This window comes from Bombina bombina, chromosome 7 (genome assembly GCF_027579735.1).
Source record: "Bombina bombina isolate aBomBom1 chromosome 7, aBomBom1.pri, whole genome shotgun sequence".
Lineage (NCBI taxonomy): Eukaryota > Metazoa > Chordata > Amphibia > Anura > Bombinatoridae > Bombina > Bombina bombina.
The window spans coordinates 33,583,573-33,593,969 of record NC_069505.1 but is presented as its reverse complement, the minus strand read 5'-3'; the positions used below and the strand labels follow the sequence as shown (position 1 = coordinate 33,593,969).

Here is a 10,397-nt window from a genome sequence, read left to right as displayed (position 1 = left end):
GGAAGTCCTTGTCTCACCAGGGAGAGTCCAGGGATATCCAAGATAATATAGTAGATGTAGATCAGTGCACCAGAGATCTAACCGGAAGTCCAATAAGGTGCTTGGGAAGGTGCCAGATAAATATAACAAGCCAAAGCTCAAAGAAGAAAAAATGTAGACGGCAGCAGGTGAAGAGTTAAAAATAATTAAAAGTTTAATAACAGTAAAAACTTTTTTTTTTACTGTTATTAAACTTTTAATTATTTTTAACACATTTATGCACCTTGCATCCCCTAAATCAGCGGTTCCCAACCTGGGGTACGTGTACCCCTAGGGGTACTTGGCAGGCCGGTTGGGGGTATGCAAAAATATTGTTGGTAATGGCGGAAGATGCGGGGAGAGGGTCGGGGGGCACTCTCAATGGGTCATCAACTAATAAGCATTGGGGAACTGTGGAAGGAAGGAGCATTTAGCCGGAAAGTGACAAATGAAGTCCTGGCCTGGCATATAGGTAGATGGGAGCCCCTGCACCTGAAATATGTGGACCGGGTGTGGATGACTCCGGTCCACATATTAATGATCACCCTGTGTCACCAGACAGCTTAGCCTCCTGCTCCACCCACCTCTGTCCCATGCACACAATTTTGACTGCAAGTGCTCAAATAGAAGCGGCACTGCAGCAGCATAGCTACGTGGACACGTGTGATAGAGCCGTTGAGATTGCGAGTCACACAGGCGAGGCAGGTCTAAGTCAGTGCCGGTAAGTAAAGTACTGCTTCTAGTGCTTGCTTGATTCAGATTGCTTCACTTCCAACTAAAAACGTTCATAGTGGCTGGGTGGTTAATATCGATCTGATCTCACAAATTTAAATATTTATTTTTATGATCATTACACTTTGACTCCCCCCAGGGCCTTGTTTAGGAGCAACTATGCAGCTGCCAGGGGCACCAGCCACACAGCAGGACTCCTCAGAATAAGATCTGAGCTTTAATCCTGTTGATACACGTACAGTCGTATGCAATTCAGGTATAGCTTACCTCCCCTATAAAAAAGTGCTTCCTTTATTTTGAGGGATGGGTGGGGGTAATGAAGAGAGGGGGTACTCATAAATGAAAAGCCTAATCAAGGGGTACAGGAGAGAAAAAAGGTTGGGAACCGCTGCCCTAAATAAACAGTGTGTGACATGCATGATAAACAATTTTTTAGAAATTAAGAGATCACTTTTTAAAGAATCATATTTGTAAATGTGCAAACAAAAATAATTCTGTGAATGCAAAATTGTACATTAATGAGCTGGGTAGATGGCTAGATGAAGAAAAGTACCTTTAAAAGGTTGACATATGTTTGTTTGTTTGTTTTTTCCCCATTTTCCCCAACCAAGAGCACCACTTCAAATATTGTGTACAAATTTTCCCAGCGGTCAGCTGTACTTATGGATTTTGAAAATGCTGTACTCTATATGGTCTTGGTGGGACCATAAGCTGTGGTACTCATACCATTAGATCTGGTTAAATGCAGGATTTAGGCTTGTTGGTATGTATTTCAAAATTAAGTCAGCTGTAGTATAAACTGAACAGTTTTAAGTTAACCTGTCTCATTTCAAACACTGAGCAATCTTAGTCTGAGAGTATAAAATTTTATGCAGATGTAAAAATCTTAGATAAAATGCCTCCTTGCATCTGGAAAGTCCTTGCATAAAGGGACAGTAAACTGGAATGTAATATATATATATATATATATATATATATATATATATATATATATATATATATATATATATATATATATATATATATATATAATGCATATCTGCCAAAAGGGCATCTACCATTTGTGTATTGAGGAGGAAACATTTCTGCATGGTTTTAAATATAGAATTTCTACAGCATTGTCAAATAATCATAAATACACTGCTGCTAAAAAAATGTGTTTTTATGGACCCCTAGCCCCACCAAACAACTACTACCACACTGAAGTTACAATCCAAAATTGCACAAAGAAATAAAAAACATTTGCTAAGTAAGTCCCACCTCCTCTGCAAATGAAAGTGATCTGCCCTCTGACTCAGGCACACACTGTACAAAGTGCCAAGTCTGTCTCACACTGTGCATAGTGGTTTAGTGCACACTAAGAAATCCTCTCAAATGTTAATACTTTACTCCTTGTAATAACATTCCCCATGCTCAATTAGCACTCTGCTGTAGTACCCACTGGTGGCTGCCCAAATTTAAAATTTTTTTTTTTTTAAGTTCTTGCCTCATGGGGCCCCCCTGGCTCATTGGGCCCCTGACAGGAGTCACCCCTGTCACCCCCTGATGGCGGCCCTGGTGCTAACCATTACACCATAGAACCACTTAACATAATGTGTTTTTGGTGCTTTGTTTAACATGTGCCATCAGATTCATGTTCAAAGAATGATATAAAATATAATAAAGCTCTGCTCTGTCCCTCCCACTAATAAAGTGACAATATCTGAGCAAGATCTCAAGGGAAAATATATTTTCCTGTTTTATATTTATGTATGAGTTAGTTGTAACTAGAGTATATATAGAGCATAAAATTTATGTGTCAGGATGGCCGAGCGGTCTAAGGTGCCAGACTCAAGATCTGTATCTTCACTACATGTGGGTGTTCTGGTCTCCGAATGGAGGCGTGGGTTCAAATCCCACTTCTGACATACTCTTTTTGCTTTTGTAATTTAAAAATGTCTAATCACTTTCACAAGTTAAGTTTCACTTAAAATTTATTCTCAAATATAATTAGTTATTTCTATGTAGATTTTGTAGAACAAACAGAGAGGCATAACACTTTAATGCTATAGTTAGTGACTATGGGATCACATTTATCATTAGACCCGGCCAACTCTTCATAGATTGCTGCCAAAAAAAGGGGGGGATGTTCTTTAATATTTCCCTACTGTGTTACGTTTTCCTACCTACGTAATGCGTACAGCCAGATAGAGCACTTTTATATCCGACATTTTTGTTTCAAACGGAAGCTGATGTCAAAATATTAATCGGATGGTTATATTTGGCTGTTTTGAGTGCAGATCTCGCTCAAACATAAAACATTAAAACATAATCAAAAAATATTATGTATGTTATTAGCTTGTGATAATAGCATTCATTTTATAAATGTAGTTTTTCAGGGTACAGATATGTTTAGATGATTTGTTGTTACATAGCCTGAAAAATACATTTATAAAATGAATGATATCATCACAAGCTAATACCATACATAATATTTTGTGTTTATGTTTTAATTATTTATGTTTCAACAAGATTTGCAGTGAAAACAGTGGTCGGAAAATTATACAGAATACGATCACTCTTTTAACATCAGCCTCCTTTTGAAACAAATATGGCGGATATGAAAGTTCTCTATCTAGATGTAGGCTTGGCCGTACGTGTTACGTAGGTAGGACAAAGTAACAAGGTAGGGAAATATTACAGAACAATCGCTCTTCCCCCTCAGACAGATACCAGAATTAGTTACATTGAATAAGTTTAACTGAAAGGATTTGATTTATTTGATTCTTGTATTCTGAACCCATGAAGATTATACATTTCCCCCAAAGTTTAACATATTCATCAAGATTGTCTGATTTGTACATTTTATAATCATATGCCTCCAAGATTGCTTGTCTAAACAATATCTCTGAGAAGTTTAATGGAAGGAACTCTTTTATCAATCCAATTTTTGAAGATCAAAGATATCAACTAGATGAATAAATTTATTATTCGCTCCCCAGGTTAAGTTTTTAGTAAGAAATAAAATATTTGTACTCAAAAGTGAAATCTTGATGTCAAAAATACTAGATAATAAATATTCCACTTTTGCCCATAATTGTGTCTGTTTGGGGCAGGAATATTTTAGGTGTACCAAATCTGGGTTACCTTTTGATCACTTCATGCACGTATTCTCTATTTCCTCTTTCCATTTCTGTACCCTTCTGGGGATCATATAATCTTGATGTATGAGTCTAAAATGTGATTCCCTAGCTCTCGCTAAATTGTCTAAGCGTAATGTAGCATCCAAGTTTTTTTGTATAACTCTTTCAGAGTTGGATAACAGCAGAATTTTATCCTATTTCATGTATAACTCATTTATTTGTTGGTGCTCTAAAAAAGATAGAAGGATTTTGTATATAACCGAAAGAGAGCCTACCTTTGCCTTGGGATGTTCCAAGAGAGGGATCTTTTGAAAAAAGGAGTCGGGAGCTAGTTGAATAACTGAGTTTAAATAAATAGTGTTTAGCTTGCCAATTATAAAACTTTTTATTGTCCGAAACATTGTATTTTTCCTTAAAATCTTTGAAATTATAGATATAATTGCTTAAGGGGTCACATAAGTGACCTAGGTTAGTTACCCCTCTTTCCATTTTTAAAAAAGTTTGATTTTATAAGCCAGGTTGAAACTGACTATTCCCTAACAGGGGGAGCCATTTAGAGCTTTTAAATGCTACTTTAATGAGTCTCATTTAGGCTCTCCAGGCCTTAAGGATGTCCCTAATTAAAGGGTGACAACACATTTGTCGACCCAAAACTTTCTTGGATGCATGAAGTACAAAGTTCAGGGAAAGAGGTTCACATAGTCTACTATCCATATTGCAGTTAATATACCTAGCGGACTGATATAACCAATCTAATGGGAACCTAAGGAGAGGGGCATAGTTATAAACCAATATTTTTGGTAGTGCCAACCCACCTCTTTTGTAAGGGAAATAGAGCTTACTCATTTTGATCCTAGGCTTCCTACCCTGCCAAAGATAGTATCTCATTGCCTTTACAAAGCTTTTAATATCTTGATGTTTCATTAGTAAGGTGTACAATAACTTGGGGGGAACAAACATTTTATACAACGCAATTCTTCCAGACAGTGATAAAGGGAGATGAGACCAGCTTTTTAATTTTTGCAAGATATCTTTTATATTTTCTTTATACCATTTATCAGGTGAAACAGACAGATATATCCCCAAGTATTTTAGCAACACTGTTTCCAAGAATGGATGTTTATGGTTAGAGTAAGCCCTTTTTTAAAAAACAAATGTTATTATTTTATTTTTTGACATATGTTCCAGAATACATCGACAAAGTCCAAAGAACATGACAAAAACAAATAAAAATATATGTACATTGTACAAGGAACACCATAATATGTTTCTTCCCATTAACATTAACAATATAGTTCCTTGACATTGAAAATTCTCTATATTCTCTTCATAGTTGCCTGAAGACTAAAAGTACCATATTTTAAGAGAAAAAAATATATATAGTCACCCCAACCATAAGTTTGGAAAGTGCCCCGCATAGATATTTTGTTGAACATAGTCTGAATTAAGGAATGGTTTTACTAACTGCACTTGGGTGGCCTCCCGAAAAGATTTAATTATTAAAAAAAAAAAAAAAAATTGAGAATTATTAGGCTTTTGCAAATTAATTTGCTCAAGCGTTAATTGTGAAGTTAATGATTCTTTAAATTCTATGTATTTTGGGGCCTGTCGAGCTCTCCATGTTCGCAAGATGAAGTTGCATGCTAAAATCAATAATGTATTAATTAGATTATAATTTTTAGAGTCACCCGCATATTTAACCAAAAAGAATATATTATGAGCTGATATTTCCAGTAAGAGCATTGTATTGATCCAATAATTAATTTTTCCCCAAAACTGAGAGAGTTTGGGACAGGACCGAAAACAATGAAATATGTCTACATGTGGGGCACCACATCTTGTACAATAATTAGGTTTTTTATACCATTTGGTCAGTTTCTCAGTGGTTATCTAAACACAGTGGATCAGTTTTATATGTGATTCTCGCCAGGATGTCGGGACCCAGGATTGATGAATGATTTTAATGCTGTCTGGAATGTCCTGAGGTCTAATATCAGGGAAGTATTTTAACCATTTAAAATGTAAATAATCCAGTTGATTGGATTTAGCAAAATAATTCAATATGGCATAAAAAGGAGCAATGGAATGCTTCTTGAAATAACGTAATTCTAGGAAAGAGTAATCCCAGTGCCCCACCCGCATTAGGCTTTTCAAGTAAATAATGTAATGTCTGATTTGCAGGTATGCATAAAAGTCTTTGTTGGTTAATCCAAACCTTGTACGGATATTATCAAATGTTTCCAGCAATAGATCAGATCTCACAAGCTGTTTTACCCATCTTAACCTTTTACTCTCCCAAATTCCAAACATCTTATTAATAATACCAGGTATAAAGCCTGGGTTGCCCTGAATTGGAAGGAATTTTGTGAAATAGGGTGATCTTTACATTTCTAGACAGTATTTCTGCCAGGCTATTACTACATTACAAAAAGTCAATAAATTAGAGACATTAGGTGGTAAGCTGGACAAAGGACAATGAAGAATTGCTTTCAAATCCATTGGAGCAATTATGTTGAATTCACATTGGATAAAAGAGATATACTAGTTTGTAATCCAATCTACTGGAATTTTTAATATAAATGCTAAACTATAGTGTCTTATACTAGGGAATACCATTCCTGCCACTACTCTAGGGTTCATCAACCTATTTAATGCTATACACGGTCTTGCTCATTTCCAAATAAAACTGGTACAAAGTTTATTAAGCATATTAATATCAGATTTGTGAAGTAACACTAGGATATTTTGTAAAAGATACAGTAGTTTAGGGAATAAAATTGTCTTTATTAGCATTATCCATGCTGTAAAAGATATAGGGAGACTCATCCAATCAGCCATTCTCTTTTTAGTTTCTTTGAAAGATTTGGGAAAATTTAACTCATACTATTCCTGCAGGTTTTTACTAAGGGTTATGCCCAGATAGTTAATTCGGATGTATTCCTTAAATGGGTGTTTAATGTGACAATATGATGGCTTTGCTAGCCATAATAGCTTGGATTTAGACTGATTCATTTTTTAACCAGAGATGGCCCCAAACATGTGAACATCATACAATAACTTAAGTAAATTCATCCTCAAAATATTTAAAAATAATAATAAGTCCTCTGCATAGAGAGATAATAAAAAATTCTGTCCGCCTATTTGGATACCATTTAAATGTTGCCGGAGTTAGATAACCAGTGGTTCCAAGGCAATGTTAAAAAGCAGTGGGGGTAGCGGGCATCCCTACCTAGAACCTCTTTGTAGAGTTAGCCCTTTTTAGCCATAAAACTTTAGATTTTCAAAAGTTAATTTTATAGCCTGTGACTTTGCCATAAGCTTCTAGTTGTTTTATGATGTCCTTTATCTGTTTGGTGTGGTTACACACAGAAGTAAGTCATCTGCAAACAGATACAGTTGAAAAACCTCACTACCTATTTTCCAACCATTTATAATATTTCTTAACTTTAAAGCAAAATGGCTCTAAAACCAGATCAAAGAGTAGAGGCGACAGCAGCAACCTTGCCTAGTTCCCCTATGTAGTGGGAAGGGTGAAGATATATTATTATTGATCAAAAGAGTAGCACTAGCATCGGAATATACATTGGAAATTAATTTTGGAAAGTTACCATAGAACCCGAATTTGGCTAGGGCTTTTTTATTTTTTATTTATTATTTTATTAAATTTTATTTTACTTATTAATTTGTATTTATTTATAATAAGAAGGAGCAAGCAAAAATAAGAAGAATCTGTAAAGAAGGATTTAAAAGTGTTTTTTTATTTTGGTAGAAATCAAATTTATTTCTTCTTTTATAAAGGTTGGGATATAGAAAATAAGAAATAACTGTAAACCCTTGTGTAGGTATTATTGCTGACTCAGAACTAATAATATAAAAACAAAAATATACACAATATTCATAATTAGAGAACCTGGAAATGCCTGAAAGCCCAGAACCATTTGTTTTCAATCCTGACAGTACATTATCTTGAGAAGAGGGAACCAAAGATTGAGGGTTTGGGTAGTTCAGTCAGCAGAGCTTTATATATATATATATATTATTTTTTTTATTAATTTACAAATTAACGATACAACAGTGTACCGTTAAGAACACAACAGCACAGAAAACACAAAAACATACATATAACAATTGAAAAACATTCAGAGCTCACGTATAACAACTCCATTAGGGAGTTACACATAAGCGCAGCAGGTTAAGTATGCTGTACCAGAAGGGAGGTGAGGTGGGTGAGGTAGGTGGGGGACAGAGGCAGACAGGGTAATGGAAAATTGTTGCTGTGTAGGGATGGTGTAAGTTTCTGAGAGGGTGGTGTTATTGAGAGAGGAGTTTAGTGAGGAGCGGTGGTGCAAAGAAAATTCAATTTATTTTTTATTGTCAGATGTATTTATATTTTTTACTTTTATTTATTCCAACATTATTTTATTCATCCCATATATTAGTTATGTTTAGACTTTAGGAGTTTGATGTCCCCCACATACAATCCACATTTCCCATGTTGCTAGAGTCTCTTCTTTATCATCTAACCAATGTGCGTCTCGTTCAGCCATTTGGCGATAGTATCTCATTTTATTCATTACTAGCTGTTGCCTGTGGCTTTGCTCGCGTAGATTCTGTGATTTGTAAAAAAAAAAACAACCACTTGCAACAATGTGTGCCCTCACATGTGTGCCCGTTCTTGAGCTTTTGTTAATTATCGGTGTTTCTTGTAATCTAAATACCAATTTCATGTCTGTAGTAGCTTTGGTTTTTGAGATATAGGTATCCTCATAAATTAGCTCCGCCCTTTTGATCCCCCTTAAGTGGATTTTTCGGGAAATGGTAAAACACGTATTTCTTTATTATTCTTAGGAGAATCTAAATACCAATTTTCACGTCTGTAATATCTTCAATTTTTTAGATATATGTATCCTCATAAATCACACACCCCTTAAGTGGATTTTTGTGGGAAATGGCAAAATATGATTTCTTTATTTTTAAAGGAGAATCAAATTACCAATTTTCACATCTGTTATATCTTCGTTTTTGAGATATAGGTATCCTCATAAATCACCCCCCCCCCCTTAACTGTATTTTCAGGAAATGTTAAAACACGTGTTTCTTTATTTTTAAAAGAGAATGGAAATACCAATTTTCACGTCTGTAACATCTTTGCTTTTTGAGATATAGGTATCCTCATAACTCACCAGACTTTTGACCCCCCTTAAGTGGATTTTTTGGAAAATGTTAAAACACATGTTTCTTAATTTTTAAAGGAGAATCTAAATACCAATTTTCACGTCTCTAATATCTTTGTTTTTTGAGATATAGGTATACTCATAAATCAGTCCCCCCTTTTGAGCCCCCTTAAGGGGATTTTTGGGAAATGTTAAAACATGTATTTCTTTATTTTTAAAGAAGAATCTAAATACCAATTTTCATGTCTCTAACTATCCTCATAAATCAGACCCCCTTTAGACCCCCCCCCCCTTAAGTGGATTTTTGGGAAATGGTAAAACATGTGTTTCTTTATTTTTCAAGGAGAAGAAAAGGCAAAAGGGTAAAAGTTTGGTAATTTGGTAAGTTAGGACATTTTGAATGTTAATAAACGTAGAATATGATCATAAACCATGTGATTGTTATATTTATCATTTCTATTACTGTTATTATTTTGTAGTGATCAATACACTATGGATTGAGAGATGGACTTATATTAAAATTAATGGAATGAGATTAATCTTCTTTGTGGAAGAGAATATGTTTGTTATATATTCTAATGTTATGTTTAACATCTATAGTGTCTTGCTATGGATGATTTTCATTGAATTCTGTACATTTAAAGAAAAATAAAAATTAAGGTAGGTTCCACTGAGATTTGATCTCAGAATACTTGAGTCAGAATTTAATGTGGGGAAAAAACACAATGAAACCACTTATCACAGGGAATACTTGGTGCTTTGCCAAACGTGACGTCAGATTTGGTTCAAAGAATCATATAAAATATAATAAAGTTCTGCTCTGTCCCTCCCACTAATAAAGTGACAATATCTGAACAAGGTCTCAAGGGAAAGTATATTTTCCTGTTTTATATGTAAGTATGAGTTAGTTGTAACAAGAGTATGTATACTGCACAAATCCCAATGTCAGGATGGCCGAGCGGTCTAAGGCGCCAGACTCAAGATTTGTATCTTCACTACATGTGGGTGTTCTGGTCTCCGAATGGAGGCGTGGGTTCAAATCCCACTTCTGACATAGACTTTTTGCTTTTGAAGTTTAAAAATGTGCAATCACTTTCAAAAGTTAAAGGGACAATATAAACCAATTGTCATATAACTGCATGTAATGACACTGCTATAAAGAATAATATGAACAAGTACTGATTTAGAAATCCAGTATAAAAATGTTTAAAAACTTACTTAGCAGCTTCCAGTTTAGCTCTGTTTAAAAGGTTACTGGAACACCCACTGAAACCCCCTCCCCCTTCCTCTGCATATGAAAAGACCATTTACACAAAGAGAAGGAAGCTTGAGTAGGTATATGTCAGTATTC

At 34.9% G+C, this 10,397-nt stretch overlaps 2 non-coding genes across 2 annotated transcripts; both read left to right on the top strand.

Moving 5' to 3' along the window:
• Positions 1–2,547: 2,547 nt before the first annotated feature.
• Positions 2,548–2,657, top strand: TRNAL-CAA (transfer RNA leucine (anticodon CAA)). The gene is made up of 2 exons: positions 2,548–2,585; positions 2,612–2,657. It is a non-coding gene; the product is annotated as a tRNA-Leu (tRNA).
• A 7,333-nt stretch (positions 2,658–9,990) lies between these two features.
• Positions 9,991–10,100, top strand: TRNAL-CAA (transfer RNA leucine (anticodon CAA)). The gene is made up of 2 exons: positions 9,991–10,028; positions 10,055–10,100. It is a non-coding gene; the product is annotated as a tRNA-Leu (tRNA).
• The last annotated feature ends 297 nt before the right edge of the window (positions 10,101–10,397 follow it).